The sequence below is a fragment of the Lactuca serriola genome, chromosome 8 (assembly GCF_051521515.1).
Source record: "Lactuca serriola cultivar US96UC23 chromosome 8, Lser_US96UC23_V15, whole genome shotgun sequence".
Classification (NCBI taxonomy): Eukaryota; Viridiplantae; Streptophyta; class Magnoliopsida; order Asterales; family Asteraceae; genus Lactuca; species Lactuca serriola.
In genome coordinates, this window is record NC_136415.1 from 79,361,769 (window position 1) to 79,379,754 (window position 17,986).

Here is a 17,986-nt window from a genome sequence, read left to right on the forward strand (position 1 = left end):
TTTTTCAAGTTCTAGAGCTTATTATTTATCGAAAAAAATAACTAAAAATATCTAAATTCATAAATTAACATTGTGAATGTTAAATATATTTTTCGGATTCCCCGTGTGAATTTAGATTCACATTGTGAATTTTCAAAGATTCACACTGTGAATTTGACGAAAAAAATAAAAAAAAAATTATCGAATTTGATATCATTGGAAAGATGCTAAAATGTTATGAATTTATGTATTTTTAGTTTTTTTTTTTTTTGATAAAAAATAAGTTCTAAAAGTTGAAAAAAAGATTGGTTATTTGATTAATTCTGCTTCTTTATTGAACCTCACCCTATATATATATATATATATATATATATATATATATATATATATATATATATATATATATATATATATATATATATATATATATATATATAGTGTTGTAAATATCGGCCTATGCGGCCGATTAATCGGCGCCTAGGCGCTTGACGGCCTCCAACCGCCTACAAATTAGGGCTAGAGGGTAAAAAAATCATCCTGGGTCAATATCAAAACCGGTCCAATTTGGTCCTAATCGGACTAAATCGAACCAACTCGTCCTCTAAATCAGAACAAATTGGTTCGACTAACTTAAAGACCCACCAACTCAAAGGAGCCGGCTAGCCCAAAGCTTAGTTGGATTTGCATCTCAAAGGATCTAACTCATTTTTCTTATAGAATAACTTTTGCTTTTATCTCTTATCGCACCAACGATGTAGGATCAAACCTTATTTCTCTCTCGATCTGGGAACAACCCCACTGCAATCCCCCAACATTCTGATTGAATCGACTCAGATTCACCTTCAATTCAAACTCATCCCTATCTTTCTCGCAGGCTCGCAAGTCACTGATCGCTGATCGATTGGAGAATCACTTCACTGATTGCAGAATCGCAGACACACAGTGGACACCAACCTCGTTTTCCCGTCGACACCAAGTGTTCGTTATCCTGATTATGTAAGATTATTTGGTTTTCAATTTCTTAATCATGTGCTATAATTTTCAGTTGAGTTTAGGGATATGTATATATGTATGTTACCAGATTGAATCTTGTTGAATCGAAACAATGTTAGAATATTGTTGCTGCAATAACTCGTGATTATGTATGTATGTATGTATGTATGTATGTAAGTTACTTCCAAGATCCTTGTTATTTCTGGTTGTAACAGGTAGGGCAGAAGTGCTAGTGATGTTAGTTTGTGTATAAAACCATATGCCCACCAAGTGTTCAATCAATTGCCTGAGTGAATCTTGTAGTCTTGATTATCAAAGCAAGGTGTTGGTATTCATGGGCCAGTCATCTCTTCTTGTCCGATCAACATAACATGAAAGGGGAAGGAGTGAACAAAAGCAAAATAACATCATCCGAATTTATTCAATTCTCATGTTCCATGGGGTGTTCTTGTTGCTTCATGTTCTACAAAGTGATTTCTTTAATTGAGTAATATGATTCATGTTCAAAACTTATTGGTTGTAGACTGTAGTGATGTACCATTTGGATGCTATTCAAATTTGGAGGGTATAATGGTCCATTTTTTTGTTCTCAGTTTGTGTATAATACTATCAAGTGGTTTTTTTTGGTGTTGTAATAGGTTTGTTGTGATTAGTTGAGCTTGTATTTGTAACATCTTATTCCAATCACTAGATAGTAATATGAGGTAGATCTGTGTAAGGTTTCTCTGAATTTTGGATGTTGTAATTCTAAATTTTTGAATGTTTTAATCCTAAATTTTGAATGTTGGAGTTTAGGCTTGTAATATAAGGTGGATCTATGTAAGGTGGATCTATGTAAAGTTTCTCATATATTTTTTATAAGAATTAAGTTGCCAAATGCAATATTTTTTTTTTTGTTAAAAGTACCCTTATATTCTTAAGATTAATGTTATATTTATTATTTTTTTAATAATTTTTTCATAGTTAATGGTCCCCGATTAATCCCCGCCTAGGCGATTAATCACTTGACCCCAGTCCACCGCCGAGGTACCGTCGAGCGATTTCTGCAAGTATATATATATATATATATATATATATATATATATATATATATATATATATATATATATATATATATATAGAGAGAGAGAGAGAGAGAGAGAGAGATAGATAAATAGATAGATAGATGTCGATATATAGACCAGTCATTTCCATTCGGCCACAACTAAAAATCGCCTTCTTCGCCACTACCGTACGACGATGAGAGCCTCCCAAGACCACCGAGTGTTTTTTTGGTTCATTTGATTCCTACAACTTTAAAGCTTTTGTGAGTATTCTTTAATATTCTAGAATAGAAATTATATTCCAATTGATTTTTTTTTACTTAATAATATTACGGATTTTTGTAAAATAAGTCGGTGTGTATGTGCCATTCACTTTTATTCTTCTTCTTACATTGTTTAAACAAGTCCCGCTGAATGAATATGTAAAATTGTTAAAGTGAATAGCCCGTTAACATCGACTTTTTGCTAATTTGGAACTAGAGCTTTTGAGTCTAGCTAGGTGCTTTTTATTTTTATTTCTTATTTTTTATTATTGTTGTTTATCTACCTTAATTTCACAATCTTTATGTGTATAAATATTCAACATGTGCGTTATTAAAAATTTATTGCTAAACAACAAACAAAAGTAATACTTTTTTCGTTAGGGTGGAGGGAGTCGTTCCCTTCCAATCCACCGAACCCACTGCCACATTAATTTTTGTCTCCTCTTTTTTTCATCTTTCCCAACCCACAACACACGGAAATCCAATCTTTTTGAACCCACTCAACCCATGCAATTTAGAAAAAAAATACAAAACAACTAAGGTACAAGTTTTAAAACACATAGTATAAGAGAAAATAAGAAAGAGAAAGTAGAGAGATGATGAAGTGGGTTAGTGAAACCAATCAACCCACCCGTTGAAGCGGGAGTGGTACCGCCGATAATTTTATTGCTAATTAAGATTTTACATTTGATTGTTTTGTATTTTTTTTAATTGAGTGAGTTGAGTGGGTTCAAAAAGATAGGGTTTCCGTGTGTTGTGGGTCGGAAAAGATGAAAAAAAATAAAACAGAAAAAATGATGTGGCAGTAGATTCAGTGGGTTAGGAGGGAGACTCCCTCCTCCCTTACTAATATTCTTATCACATATCAAGATTTATCTATTTTTAATAAGAAAAAAAGTGCTTATCCAGCAAGATATTTGGTGACCATGTAAATTATTTGTTATTATTTTTTAAATGATTCCCAAATTATATTTGACAAATTCTTTTTACAGAATTTAAATGAATTTGATCAAAATGTTATTTATATGATCTGTATATGTTGCATGATAACTATTTATGAAAATGCTTAAAAGAGAATTTGATGTTTAAATTATTGAAAAACATGGAGAATTCTGAATTGGTTTTTGGAGTTATTTGGTTTTGATGAAATGGTTTGCATTCTGTCAGAATTACTAAAGTTTGTTTTATTATTGTTCATATAAAAAGAATTCTCACAAAATGCATGAACGGAACATGATGATCAAGGACCCTGAAGGTTAGATGATGATGTACGGGATAAAGATCAACAATGGTCACCGATCTTCCAAAAAGAATGCATTATTTGTAACGACCAAAAATTTCAACCAATTTAAAACATTTTATTTCATTCAAAAATCATTAAGTTCATACGTCTTGTTTTCAAAATAGTTTAAACATCAGAGTATCCCCCAGAACCATATCACATAGATCATAAAACATGAGGAGCGGTACGATCACGCCTTCGCCTTGTCACGATCTCCTGAAGCACCTGAAACAATAAACCACAACTATAAGCCCGAAATCTTAGTGAGTTCCCCCAAAGTACCCATGCACACATAAACATACGCATACAGCAAAGAATAACATACTATGGGTCCAATCAACCTTCCGGTTGGAATACCCTTGGCCCTCAACAATCGGGTTGGAATGCATACATACTACGAGCCCAATCATCCTACCGGGATGGAATACTCTCGGCCCACAACCATCAGGTTGGAATGCCCATACACCTATACGTACCACAATAACTACTATGGGTCCAATCATCTCACAAGATGGAATACCCCAGGCCCCTCAACCATCGGGTTGGAATGCCAACATAATATGAGTCCAATCATCCTACCGGGATGGAATACTCTCGGCCTACAACCATCGGGTTGGAATGCCCATAAATCTATACGTACAACAATAACTACTATGGGTCCAATCATCCCTCAGGATGGAATACCCCAGGCCCCTCAACCATCGGGTTGGAATGCAAACATACTATAAGTCCAATCATCCTACCGGGATGGAATACTCCTGGCCCAAAAACATCGGGTTGGAATGCCCCACTTCCTATACATACAATAACTACTACTACTATGGGTCCAATCATCCCTCAAGATGGAATACCCCAGGCCCCTCAACCATCGGGTTAGAATGCCAACCTACTATGAGTCCAATCATCCTACCGGGATGGAATACTCTTGGCCCACAACCATCGGGTTGGAATGCCCCACACTAGCAAACATGCACACATAACAGGCAACCACATAACACTCTACAGAACCAACATACTAGGGCCCTATCATCCTACCGGGATGGAATACCCTCTGCTACTGCTCAACATACATAACTCGCAGGTAACCTCCTACCAGCGTACATAAGGCAAGACCAACTACAGGTCTATAAATAACCACTACCCAACTACCAAGGCGCTGATCCAACAGAACTATCCATCACTTAACTATCCATTCCTCTAGGATACAAAGCTAACAAGGCATATCCTCATATCATTATCCTATCTACCAAGATACTAGCAATCATATCATCACATAACATAACAAGCTCTAAATGATAATTCAAAGGGTCGGCCTTGGTACCTTAGACCCTTGAGTATAGTGACGCTAACTCACCTAAAATGAAGATCCGAACCACGAAAGCACACACCCAAAGCACTGCTCCAAACTGCAACACCTATTGCCATCAATGGACCATTGACATAAATAACCAATTACCATAACACTCTTGAAGGTCAAAGTCAAAGTCCATGCCAAAGTCAAACTTCCTGATTGACTCTACTCGCCGAGTCAACTCGTTGACTCGTGAAAACTCTTAGAACATGTTTCAACTCGCCGAGTCACCCCAAGACTTGTTGAGTCCAACGATCTCCGAGTCCCATCCTGCTCAACTCACAGAGTCACCCCTCGACTCACTGATTCGAGGCTTTAACCAGAATAGGTTAGGGTTCCGCGACCAGACTCGTAGAGTCCAAGAACAAACCCGTCGAGTCCAAGGCAATCTTCAACAAACTCGCCGAGTCCATGATTATGTTCATACAACTCGTCGAGTACACCCATGTGACTCGCCGAGTCTCTCCAGTTCTCAATCCATACAGAGGCTTTTCGAGCCATGCAGGGGCTCCAATCCATATATCCACCCTTCTACAGTCTAACCCTCACATAAAGTGGCAAACTTTACGTGAAGCCAAGGAGCTATAGTCCCAAAACACTCTAGGGCTAGGGTTTATGACAAAGGGGCTTCACCAACAACTCTTAGACAGAAGCTTTATGACATTTTGGACCATCACAAGCCTAGATCTGAAGTAGCAACCTCAGATCTAAGCCTCTAACTCGAAATAGCTCTCAATCATACCAAAAACGCCCCAATCTCAAATGATAAAAGATCTAGATGCAAAAGAGCCCAAGCAACAGATTATTACCTCCAATATATGCTCCAACTGAAGTAGATCCCGGATCTACACCACTCCCTTGCAGCAAGCCTCTTGATCTTCAAGCCCCTTTCTAAGATTTCCTCCTTTAAAGCTCTATTCTCTCTATTAATGGAGGCTCACTTGATTCTAGGGTTTTCTGGATCTCAAAAGGGTAGCAAAGAGGCTGAGGGTGGGTTATAATGTGCTTTATATAGGGCACAACCCCCGGGATTAGGGTTTTCTCTCTTCAGCACCTACTCGTCGAGTCCAAACCGCCGACTCGGCGAGTTGGCCACTTAAACCTGCGAAAGAATCCCGTTCCGACTCGGCAAGTAAGCATGCCTACTCGTCAAGTCCCTTTCCTTAATTTACACTTTAAGTCCTTCAATAGCACCTCTGGAATTTGGGGTGTTACAACTCTCCCTCACTTAAATTCGGCTTCGTCCTCAAAGCCTACTGCAGTATACGCTACAGAACAAACCCCTTGCACTGCAGACTTCGATTTCTCAATCAACTCCTGCTTTTACAAACCCTACTTCTGCATCTCTCTTAAAATGGCTTATTCTCATGTGGCATCCTTGCCACTACTCCAAGCCGACCATCGGCCTTTCAACTCAATAGCACCACATATTAACTACGTATCACCCGATGATACCATCCCTTCAAATCAGGAACACACCTTCGCGCCCTGCGAACGCTAGATACCACAAACACCCACTAAGCTATATTAAGACACTAATCCATCTTCCTTCGCCAAAGAATGGCGTTAACCCTGATAACTTGCAACCTGGAACGAACCCTGATTTCCCCTCTGATTCTATACCTTACGCGCTGACAGGATACTGCATCCTTCAGCTCCCATAACCCATCAACCAAACATATCGCGTAACCACTCATACCTGGCCCAATTATCCTCGGGCTAGAATACTAGGCACACCTATAACGGGTCCAGTCATCCCTAGGATGGTATACCCTCACATCCTCATGTATGTTTGGCCCAATCAACCCTCAGGTTGGAATACCAAACACACTAGGTCCAATCAATCATAGGTTTCGGTCATCCTCGTGATGGAATACCTCAGATTGGAATACCTCCACATACATAACTCAAACCTACAACCATACTCGGAACCAAGGACCTTGTCCTTGCGTCACCCTCAAACCCTTTGGTTCGACACAACTAAGTGTAACCCACTCACACCTCCCGATCACGATCTCTAGGTCCTCGTCCTCTGACTGTAATATCCTTATATAGTCCTCAGCACCGGTCCAGACTACTCCCGAGTCTGTTAACCTGTTGTTTCACCTTCCTCTGTCCAAATCTCCAATCTGGAGCCACTATCCTCCTCCTCTTCCAAGGAGACTAAAAACATGCCTGCGCATCATCCAACATTGCCACAATGACAGAACCTCGCTATGCATCACCCCTTAGCGGCACACACCGCTAACTCATAACATGCATATGTACTCAGAGACTAATCGTATGGCTAGCAACCCATATATAGCCTTCCGCATTTCCTCGACATCTCCACTATTAGGGGACAACCCCACTAGCCGCTATCACGTAACAGCATCCTCCCTACTAGTTTAAAGATCTACGACACATGCAAATTCCTTACTATAACTGAACCGTCTCATTGCACCACTCCAATAACCAACATTCAAACTGCGTCAGGCAACATTCTACAACCAGTGGCTCATTCGAGAATTTCCAATTATCCCCCACTTAGGGCACTAACCACCATCCACTAGCGGCAAAGCTAACACGTTGCTCAATCAAATCAAACCGGTACACCGAATTTCGAGGAACCTGAGTTCCTGTTGAAAGTTCCCGAATTCCCGAATCATGACCTTCCTTTCTCATGAATTCCACACCGGATACTAACCCTCTAAAAACCCTCAATACTAACTCTTCTCTAACACATACAAAACTTTATATCTCATGCAAGAAACAACATCTCATACACACCACATAACAAGATAAGGCAGAAAACATACCGGATGACACCTCTGGCACTGACCTGATCTCCTTGGTCACAAGCTGATAAGCACGCCTTGGAGCCTTCAGAGGCTCTGCTTGACCCTAACCTCCGTCAGTAAGTCTCAATGTGGTTAGTGTTGGGGCGTGCACTGACCTGGCAGCCAGCAAAGGACACTGGGCCTTCATATGGCCCACCTGATCACAATGATAACAAAGTCAGACTCCTGCCGCTGGAGTCGACTGCCTGCAATCCCTGGCTATGTGGCCTTCCTTGCCACACTTGTGGCACCCCGAAGAAGATCAGAAACTTCCCTTAAGCATCTTGCTGCACTTCCCGCAAGTGCGACTCCTTTGGCTTCCCTGACTATAATCAGCGGCTCTCATCCACATCGGTGCAGGCTACGACTGCATTGGGGCCTGCCTCTGTTCTCTCAACTACAGCTCAATCTCTAACTCGTGCCGCCTAGCGGCCTCCTGCAACTCCTACAAGGTAATACACCTCTGCGTGGATACGAACTGCCTGATGTTCATCTTGAGCATACTCAGATCGGGTCATCTGAGCCTACTCCGAAGCAAACTCAGGGCAAAACATCGCCCTCTCTGTGAACATCTTGGTGATCTCCATCACCGACTCAAAATCCCGCTTCAACTCCAAAAAATCCTAAGCCAATCTCTCCCGTTCCACCCGCGGAACATAACAAGCACTGAACATGTCTCGGAACTGATCCCAGGTAACCGCAACTCTCTGCGCATCAGAATATGATCTCGTGGTCAGCCTCCACCAATCCTTCGCCCCGAGCCTCAACAGGTTCAGAGCACACCTCACCCTCTGATCAGCATGGCATGAACATGTGAAGAAAAATCCCTCCACATCTGACAACCACCTCATAGCAACAATCGGATCCTGAACTCCATCAAAAGTAGGGGGCTTCGTATTGTCGAAATCCCGATACTGAAAGCCCCGACTGGCTCCTCCCCCTGCCGATGCCATAGCCGCTGTCTCTGCAAGAGCTACATAGCGCTCATCAAAATACTCAACCATGGCGGTCTTGAGCGACCCAAGCAGTTCCGACAACTCATCTCGGAACATAGCAGCAGCCTCATCATGCAGGATATCACGAATCCTAGCATCCAACTCATCTGTCCTCATCTGACCAATAACCTCGGGTGGTGCTGATCCACCCTGACCACCCTCTCCTGATCCCGATCCCGAATCGGATCCCGCCTCGAAACGTCTCGCATCCTCCATACAGAAATGAACCATAAGAACCACAGATACCTCGCATAACCGCCGAGAACTAACCTCTAACCAACAACCTAGGGGTTGTGACTTCCTTGACACATGTATAGGTCCTGTGCTTCCAGTAGTACGGGCCCATACTACCTTCCACACCTACCTATATTTGTCTCAAGTATCACCACAACGCCCTAAGCACAAACATACATAACAAGCACTCCATCCTCACCCTTAGAGGAATACTGAATATCTCATATCAAGAAAACCCTAAGCTATCAGGCATCACATAATCCGACAATTCCATCATGCAATTCCTAAAGATCCCTAGCCTAGTGCTAGCATGTTGTTCTGACATATCACATACACAAATAACTTGTATGGTATTTTGGGGTAACTTTCTCGCTTCGGCTGATCGTACCGTCTGCATCCCCCTTTACTTATTTTGAAAACCATTTGAAAACTTATTTTTGAAAATCTCTCCTTGATTTGAGACTGGATTCACACGAACGTTCCTCCAATTCACTCAAACCAAGGCTCTGATACCAACTTGTATCCCCCAGAACCATATCACATAGATCATAAAACATGAGGAGTGATACGATCACGCCTTCGCCTTGCCACGATCTCCTGAAGCACCTGAAACAATAAACCACAACTGTAAGCCCGAAAGCTTAGTGAGTTCCCCCGAAGTACCCATGCACACATAAACATACGCATTCAGCAAAGAATAACATACTATGGGTCCAATCAACCTTCCGGTTGGAATACCCCTGGACCTCAACCATCAGGTTGGAATGCCTACATACTACGAGCCCAATCATCCTACCGGGATGGAATACTCTCGGCCCACAACCATCGGGTTGGAATGCCCATACACCTATACGTACCACAATAACTACTATGGTTCCAATCATATCACAATATGGAATACCCCAGGCCCCTCAACCATCGGGTTGGAATGCCAACATGATATGAGTCCAATCATCCTACTGGGATGGAATAATCTCGGCCTACAACCATCGGGTTGGAATGCCCATAAACCTATACGTACAACTATAACTACTATGGGTCCAATCATCCCTCAAGATGGAATACCCCAGGCCCCTCAACCATCGGGTTGGAATGCCAACATACTATGAGTCCAATCATCCTACCGGGATGGAATACTCCTAGCCCACAACCATCGGGTTGGAATGCCCCACTTCCTATACATACAATAACTACTACTACTATGGGTCCAATCATCCCTCAAGATGGAATACCCTAGGCCCCTCAACCATCGGGTTAGCACGCCAACCTACTATGAGTCCAATCATCCTACCGGGATGGAATACTCCTGGCCCACAACCATCGGGTTGGAATGCCCCACACCAGCAAACATGCACACATAACAGGCAACCACATAACACTCCCTTGCTCAACATACATAACTCGCAGGTAACCTCCTACCAACGTACATAAGGCAAGACCAACTACAGGTCTATAAATAACCACTACCTAACTACCAGGGCGTTGATCAAACAGAACTAGCCATCACTTAACTATCCATTCTTCTTGGATACAAAGTTAACAAGGCATATCCTCATATCATTATCCTATCTACCAGGATACTAGCAAGCATATCATCACATAACATAACAAGCTCTAAACGATAATTCAAAGGGTCGGCCTTCGTGCCTTAGACCCTTGATTACATTAACGATAACTCACCTAAAATGAAGAACCGAACCACGGAAGCACACACCCGAAGCACTGCTCCAAACTCCAACACCTATCGCCATCAATGGACCATTGACATAAATAACCAATTACCATAACACCCTTGAAGGTCAATGTCAAAGTCCAGGCCAAAGTCAAACTTCCTGGCTGACTCTACTCGCCGAGTCAACCCGTTGACTCGTCGAGTCCTTATACTCTGAAAACTCTTAAAACACGACTCAACTCGCCGAGTCACCCTAAGACTCATCGAGTCCAACGATCTCCGAGTCCCATCCTGCTCAACTCACAGAGTCACCCCTCGATTCACTGATTCGAGGCTTTAACCAGAAGAGGTTAGGGTTCCGCAATCAAACTCATCGAGTCCAAGAACAAACTCGCCAAGTCTAAGGCAATCTTCAACAAACTCGCCGAGTTGTTCTTCCAACTCGTCGAGTCCATGCCTATGTTCATACAAATCGTCGAGTACACCCATGTGACTCACCGAGTCTCTCCAGTTCTCAATCCATACATAGGCTTTTCGAGCCATGCAGGGGCTCCAATCCATAGATCTACCCTTCTACAGTCTAACCCTCACAGAAAGTGGCAAACTTTACGTGAAGCCAAGGAGCTATAGGCCCAAAACACTCTAGGGCTAGGGTTTATGACAAAGGGGCTTCACCAACAACTCTTAGATAGAAGCTTTATGACATTTTGGACCATCACAAGCCTAGATTTGAAGTAGCAACCTCAGTTCTAAGCCTCTACCTCGAAATAGCTCTCAATCATACCAAAAATGCCCCAATCTCAAATGATAAAAGATCTAGATGCAAAAGAGCCCAAGAAACAGATTATTACCTCCAACATATGCTCCAACTGAAGTAGATCCCGGATCTACACCACTCCCTTGCAGCAAGCCTCTTGATCTTCAAGCCCCTTTCTAAGATTTCCTCCTTTAAAGCTCTATTCTCTCTATTAATGGAGGCCTACTCGATTCTAGGGTTTCTGGATCTCAAAAGGATAGTAAAGAGGCCGAGGGTGGGTTATAATGTGCTTTATATAGGGCACAACCCCCGGGATTAGGGTTTTCTCTCTTCAGCACCAACTCGTCGAGTCTAAGCCGCCGACTCACCGAGTTGGCCACTTAAACCCGCGACAGAATCCCGCTCCGACTCGGCGAGTAAGCATGCCTACTAGTAGAGTCCCTTTCCTTAATTTACACTTTAAGTCCTTCAATGGCACCTCTGGAATTTGGGGTGTTACATTATTCATCGTTAGATTCTGAATAATCTACAATGGAATAATAAGAGTATATATAATAGTATATTATAGTAGATTATTCAGGTATAATAATATACATATTGTGTTTGTTTGCTATGAGTGAATGTTACATTATCTCAGAATAGTATATAAAGTTTTTTATTTTTCAAGAATGTGATGAAATTGTTTAACTTGTTTCCAATAATTTATTATTCTTCAAGAAGTTCATTCAATCAAAATATATAGTATGTTAAATACGTATTCTTTTATGGTTCACGAATATTGTTATTTTTCAATATATTCTGGACAAAACTACAAAAATTGGTTCCTGCGGTATTCAAAAAACTTTGGATAGGGTCCAAAAAGGTTTCAACTTGCATGGAAGGTCCAAAATCAAATTTTTTCTGGGTTTTTGGTCCTAAAAAAGTTGAAAGGACTATTTTGCCCTTTTTATTTCTTTTACATTTTTTTATTTGTTTTAGTATTTATATAATTATAGAAAAACAGAAAATAAAATAAACCCTATTACCACAACCCCCTCTTTCGCACAGACTCTCACACACATACAAATAGATATCCAAGATCGTATTCATAAAAATAGCTGCCACTTCGGTATTCTCAAGCTAGATCGTACTTTCACTCTCATTGACTTTCTCGCCTCTCTCTCTCTCTCTCTATATATATATATATATATATATATATATATATATATATATATAATATATATCAGTTTTCCTTTTTCCCTGTTATAAAAATACTTTGCGTACAATTGCAATTGTTGGTGGTGGTGTTGGGCTGTGATATGTAAGCTTGAAGACAACCGGAAATGGGTATGACATCAACTATGCAATGTCTCGGTTTCTTGATGAAGAGCTTGTAGTATCCTCCTACTCTGCGTCTTCCTATGTATTCGTACTTCCATGTGATGAAAGTAAGACCATCAGTTACAGTTCATATATTCTAATGAAAGATGGTGGTGGCGATATAGCTCTCTGGTAAGTTAATTATTAGCCTCGAACAACAGGAGGAATTTCAAGGCCCTATTTTAGGGTTTTCGAAGTTCGATTTTAGGGTTTCCATGGTTCGATTTCAGGGGTTTCATCATTTCCATCTCCTCTTTCGCGTCACCATCTCTTTAATCTGAAACACAAATTCAAAACAAATCTCTTTAATCTGGTACACACAAGTTATTGAAATTAGGAATTCATGAACAAAGCTAGAATGTACATGTGATAAATTAGGAAAAATAAATAGGAATATGATCCTATTATATGAGCTCTTGGGTGTATAGTAAGGAAAATGATCACCAGAAACCAGTTTGGAATTGCTACGACATCAAAGATCTTTTGATGAAAATTGGCATTGGACATAATGATGAGAACAGAGGTTAAATGGTGGGATTATGGTGGTGTTTTGCTATGACTGGATGTTGATGATGGGGTAATCAATGGTGTATGATGTAGGGTTCCACCAAGCATATGGTGGTGGTGATGGTGGTTGACTGACATCCGATATATATATATATATATATATATATATATATATATATATATATATATATATAGAGAGAGAGAGAGAGAGAGAGAGAGAGAGAATGAGGGTTGTAAGAGATTTTAGTTTTTATTTTTTTTTATTTTATTTATTTAAATATAAAAAAATAAAGAAAATAGCAAAAAGAAATGAAAATGGTAAAACTGTCTTTTAAGTGTATTAGAGACCAAAACCCCAGTAAAACTTTGATTTTAGACCTTCCATGCAAGTTGAAAACTTTTTGAACCATGTCCAAAGTTTTTTGAACACAATAAGGACCAATTTTGCAGTTTTGTCTATATTCTGTCAAAATATACGGATTAAGAGAATTATCATCCTTACAATCAAAATTTTAAAATTAGTAGAGTCTATTATCTCTTAAATTTCACAATTTTTTTTTTTAAATATAGTTTAGTTGACTAAAATACCCTTACAATGAGATTTATGTGACTATTCTATTTTTGTTTAATTAAATAATACTGGTAAATCATTTTCTAAAATAACTAAAACTATTGGTCTGACATTTTCCTATATCTGCACAATAATTATCATCCACATTATAACCTAGCCATATATATATATATATATATATATATATATATATATATATATATATATATATATATATATATATATATATATATATATTGGAACCTAAAAATTGGTAGGAACCGCGATTACTATTCTCCACCAATCATTTCGTCGGGGGCACAAAATGTCCAACCGATTTAGTTGGTCGTGACCCTTTCGCACGCGACGCACGTCCATAGAACGTAATATGACCTCAAGGGAATAATCATGTACGACGAACGTCCATAAAATGTCATCTATATGAGTTTTTCTTTTATTTTGGTTTTGTTTTGACTTTTATTTATTTATTATTTCTTTTCTTTAAAAAAATTATATAAAAAAAAACTAAATAGATGTATGCCCGGTTCTTAACGTTTTTAATTATTTTTCGTATTTTAATTTTTCATTTTTCTAAATTTATTTATTCATTTTTTTTAAATATATTTACTACATACTTGAAGATACTAGGGTTTTCTTTCTTTATTTTTATTTTTATTTTTGTTTTTATTTTTCTTTATTATTATTATTTTTTGTATACTAAATATCGGTTTGTGTTTTCAATGTTTACCAATTATAAAAGTTTAAACAAAAAGAATATTAAGGATCATAGTATTTTTCGTTCATCCTTTTTTGGAATCATATTATTTTTGGATTAGAAAATTTTGAATCAAATTATTTTCAATTATAGTATTTTGAATTATAACGATATTATGCATCATATTTTTTTTGGATCATGTTAATTTAGATCATATTAATTTGGATCATAATATATTGAATTAAATAAAGTTTTTGCTTAATACAACATTTTGATCATTATATTTTTTTAATCATTTAATTTTGAATCATAAAAAATATAATAATTAAAGATTATTAAATATTTGAATCAAAATATTCTTAGATCAAAACAAGTTGAGGATCATAAAAATATTGAAACATAATATTTTTGAACCATAAATATTTTGAATAATCTTTATTTCGATCATATTATGTTCAATGTTTTTTTAAAAAAATTTAATCTTTTAAAATCAAGTTTGGTATCTAAAACACCTTATTTTATAATAATTATTTTTACAAAGTCATTATAATAGAGAGCAGAAATATTTCTTAAATTTTTATAATTTTTGGAGAATTCTTTTCTAGGTTTTTTTTATAAATATATAAAATATTTTTTTTCAAATTTTTATGATTGTGCTCATTTTGTTGAGAATAAAATTTTAAGAACTATAGTTTTTTTCTAGAATTTATTTTTTTCAAAGAAAAAAAAGTTATGACCATTCAATAAGGGATGGACACTTGTTATGTCAGGGGTGAGGGCACTTGTCATCGTCTGGAGAGGTCACATAGGCCAAATTTTCTTTTTCTTTTTTCTTTTTTCTTTTAATCTTTTTGCTTTTATCACTTGTACCATTCAAACAATTAGCATTCTTTGGAAATTATGAAAATCTCGTAATTGATTACCAAAATACCATATCTTCTCGTGAAATTTTAACGATAAATAAAATCAAATTTTGGTCATTTATTTTTTCAATCTTAAGGCAAAATATTATCCTTGCGGTTGCTATCATTATTGAGTTCCTACTTGATCATACTTATATATATATATATATATATATATATATATATATATATATATAGAGAGAGAGAGAGAGAGAGAGAGTTGGCTTATATTCGTGAGCAACTCTTAAATTAATGCATCAACCTTCAAAATTTCTATGTCTATTCACTTTACCTATTTGAATAAAACGGAAACAAGGACCTTCAAAATTCTCATGTACGTTCACACATCAATGAACTTGTCAAGTTCAATGTACATAGATCTGGATTGATCACTATAAAATGTCTAATGATAAATTTTAAAATCACATCAATTATGGCTTCTAAACTAAAATGTGTTAAAAAAACAACGATGACCAATCAAAAAAGAAAACTGTTATGCGAGTATTAGATAGATCACAAAGGATGCACTCAACAAGATTTGGTGAAGTGGGTTAACAAAACTTTCGATTTGAAAGTTAGTCAAGGAGCACTATCAAACACTCTTAAGAGATCATCAGAGTTCCTATCAGCTAACTTTGACAAAGATGGATCTTCCAAGCGTCACAAAGCAGCCAGGTATCCGGACATGGAGAAAGTTTTTTATGAATGGTTTCTCCAACATCAAGAGCCTGTGAATATAACAGGAGAGTTAATCATAGAGAAGAAGGTTGAGACGTTGAAGCTTTTGTATCCACATGATTCTTCTGAGCATAATCTTTCACATGGTTGGCTTGAGAAATTCAAGTTAAGGCATGGTATCAAATTGTATCGCTGATTCGGAGAAAGTGGCTCAATCGACACACATGACATGGAGAATAAATTGGAGTCTATAAGGGAAAAAATTAATCAATTTCCAATGAAAGATGGTTTTAATATGGATGAAACTGGTTTGTTTTATAGGTTACAAGCTGACCATTCACTTGCAACAAAACAACTTGAAAGTAGGAAACAGGACAAGGAAAGACTTATAATTGTTATCTTATGCAATGTGGATGGCTCGGAAAAAAAATCCTCTATGGATCATTGGTAAGCATGCAAAGCCACGTTGTTTTAAGAATGTCAACATGAATAGCCTAGATTTTGAATATCGTGCCAACAAAAGAGCATGGATAACTGAGTTGCTTTTTGAAGAATATGTTCGTTGGCTAGATGATCAAATGCACGGTTGAAAAATTCCCTTGGTAGTTGATAATTGTCCAGCCCATTCAAAAAATATGCAAGGGTTGCAAAACATCGAGTTATTTTTTCTACCGCCAAACATGACTTCAAAAGTTCAACCGTGTGATGCTAGGATAATTAGAGCCTTTAAAATGTATTACCGTAAAAGATTTTATCGTAAGATTTTGGAAGGTTATGAGTTGCACATCTCTTCCTCCAAAAAGATTAATATTTCAGATGCCATCAACTTGGCCATCTCGGCTTGGAGAAATGTGAAACAAGAGTCCATAGCAAATTGCTTTCGACGCCATATAATTTGTTTGGATAATTCAATCGGCTCAAATGATTTAAACGATGCAATTTCTGGAGAAGACATTCATGAGCTTGAGAACTTGACTACGGGAATGCATTATCGGCACAGAATGGATGTGAATAGGGATGACCTGAACCCGACGGGAAAACCCGATTCCCGAAGATTTCGGGGCGGGTCGGGTCAAGCTTATCGGATTACGGGTCGGGTATCGGGTCGTTATCAGGTATTTTTCTCGGGTTCGGGGCAGGGAGTGGGTTATGCGTGCCTTGACCCGACCTGCCCCAAATATATATATATATATATATATATATATATATATATATATATATATATATATATATATATATATATATATGTCGATGTTTTTAGATGAGGATTTGGCGTTGAAGCAACAATTAGAGTTGTATGTTGAGAAGGTTCAGGATGGCGATCAAGGATTACAGAAGGTTGCTCTCGAGAGCATGAGGTACTGCTATTTTGTATCGATGATGTTTTTTCTTTAATTAAAAGGGGGCACTGTTTATTTTATAGCATTGTTGGTTCAGTTTTGGTAGCAATGTTACATCTAGATTGTTCCATATAATAACCAGTATGTGTTATGATAGTTAGATTTACTGTTGAGAGTCATTATTTGTAATGAATTTGTTATTTTTTGCAATTACTTACTTATTTTCTTGTGTGTAATCAGTGGTTTTATGCATGGTTTTAGTGATATAAGAGTTTTTCTGCAAATTGCAGCAGAACTAACTTGTGACTTAGACTCTAACATAAGAATATCGATCATTTTGTTGTAGGCAAGAAATTTGGACATCAACAAGCTCTATGACCATGTCTGCAGAAGGTGACCGGGTAAGAGCTTTAGTTTGGTGATGTGATTTCAATTGTCTTATATACATTTTTTTATGACGGGACAAATATTAATGATACATTTTTTTGATGAAGATGGAGATGAAGTGGTTGGTTCAAAAAGGGCAACACGTTCACATTAATAATAT

The 17,986-nt window shown here is 38.0% G+C and overlaps 1 long non-coding RNA gene and 1 pseudogene across 1 annotated transcript; both read left to right on the forward strand.

Annotated features, from left to right (window-relative positions):
• The first annotated feature begins 2,172 nt into the window (after positions 1-2,172).
• LOC145069057 (uncharacterized) lies at positions 2,173-3,666 on the forward strand. The gene is made up of 2 exons (XR_013689254.1): positions 2,173-2,278; positions 3,485-3,666. It is a non-coding gene; the product is annotated as an uncharacterized LOC145069057 (long non-coding RNA).
• A 12,037-nt stretch (positions 3,667-15,703) lies between these two features.
• Positions 15,704-17,233, forward strand: LOC145069188 (CENP-B homolog protein 2-like; annotated as a pseudogene).
• The last annotated feature ends 753 nt before the right edge of the window (positions 17,234-17,986 follow it).